This window comes from Macrotis lagotis, chromosome 2 (genome assembly GCF_037893015.1).
Source record: "Macrotis lagotis isolate mMagLag1 chromosome 2, bilby.v1.9.chrom.fasta, whole genome shotgun sequence".
Lineage (NCBI taxonomy): Eukaryota > Metazoa > Chordata > Mammalia > Peramelemorphia > Peramelidae > Macrotis > Macrotis lagotis.
The window spans coordinates 274,478,957-274,480,726 of NC_133659.1; the positions used below are offsets into that span (position 1 = coordinate 274,478,957).

Genomic DNA, 1,770 nt, shown 5'->3' on the forward strand with positions numbered 1-1,770 from the left:
GGGTGCCTTTGGGTCTGAAAGTAGTCTGACAGGACCCAAGTACTTGACCCTGGGGGATCACAGATATACCATGATTTAGTCTAAGATTCACAAAGCACCTTTATTAGCCTAATTATCTTGCTGTATCTGTAAAATTCCAGCTTCCTCCCAGGACTGCCTCCCCTTCCCCAGATGCAGCTGGAACCATAAGATAGTAAGTTCCACTCCCTCAAACCTGTGGGAAGCCTGTGAATACATGACTCCCTCCATCTCAGAAAATATGTTCAAACATTGCACAAAGACCCTGACCCTTTCCCACCCCTATCTATATAGAACCCTATGTTTACATATGTTTGTAGTGATATGACAAGAAAATATATCTAACTGCTGTCTTTGCTTCTGTATCCTGCTTGCTCTCAGTACCCCCTCTCAAAACACTATTAAAACCTTATCCTTGAACACTCTGGTACTGTCTGATTTGGGGGACTATTCATCCCTAGGCAGTCCCTGGGAAATAAAGATCTCCAAACATCAAATTTTGGTCTCTATCTCACTCTTTGGGTTCAGCATTAATAACAACAAAACAATTAGAAGAATTTATTGAATGTGTACAAAAATGTTGTCCTTGGAGAGCAGACATCTTGTGGCTGCAGGGGAGGAGGCCAAGGCCTCAGCTCGAGGGAGGCCCTGGCCCCTCTGCACCTGTGTTTGGGTGGAGTGGGTAAGAGAAGAGCGATGCCCTCCCCCCACCCCTCCCTGTTGGCCAGACCCGCTGCCCACCAAGAGCTCTGCTTCGGGCGAGAAGAAGCACGCACCATGGTGCTGAAACGGATCAATAAGGAACTTAGCGATTTGGCCCGTCACCCTCCAGCACAGTGTTCTGCAGGTCCAGTTGGGGATGATATGTTTCATTGGCAAGCCACAATTATGGGACCTAATGACAGCCCATATCAAGGCGGTGTATTCTTTTTGACAATTCATTTCCCTACAGACTATCCCTTCAAACCACCTAAGGTTGCATTTACAACAAGAATTTATCATCCAAACATTAACAGTAATGGCAGCATTTGTCTCGATATTCTAAGATCACAGTGGTCTCCTGCTTTAACTATTTCTAAAGTTCTTTTATCCTTTGTTCACTGCTATGTGATCCAAACCCAGATGACCCCTTAGTGCCAGAGATTGCATGGATCTATAAAACAGACAAAGACAAGTACAACAGAATATCTCGAGAATGGACTCAGAAGTATGCCATGTGATGCTACCTTAAAGTCAGAATAACCTGCATTATAGTTGGAATAAACTTTAAATTACTGTTCCTTTTTTTATTTTCTTATCTGGCTGCTCCCCTATCAGACCTCACCTTTTTTAATTTTATTTTTTGTTTACCTCCCTCCATTCATGCACACGCTCATCTGAGAAGACTTAAGTTCTTCCAGCTTTGGACAATAACTGCTTTTAGAAACTGTAAAGTAGTTACAAGAGAACAATTGACCAAGATTCAGAATTAAAAAAAAAAAAGGAGCATGTGTATTATGTGGCCAATGTCTTCACTCTAACTTGGTTATGAGACTAAAACTATTCCTCACTACTCTAACAGATGCTTGAAGATACCATCTGAGGGGGAGGGAGATGGATGCTCAATTGTCATATCAAAGGAAGCAGCATTACTGTAGTAGCATCCATCTTGTTTAAGCCTTCCATTGTTAGAGATTTGAGGTGTCATGATATACTTTATGCTCATAACTGATATGGTTGGAGAATTGGTACTGAATTTATAGTATCAGCAGA

General features: G+C 42.2%; 1 pseudogene; it reads left to right on the plus strand.

Moving 5' to 3' along the window:
- Window positions 1-779: 779 nt before the first annotated feature.
- LOC141511699 (ubiquitin-conjugating enzyme E2 D3 pseudogene) lies at window positions 780-1,308 on the plus strand (annotated as a pseudogene).
- The last annotated feature ends 462 nt before the right edge of the window (window positions 1,309-1,770 follow it).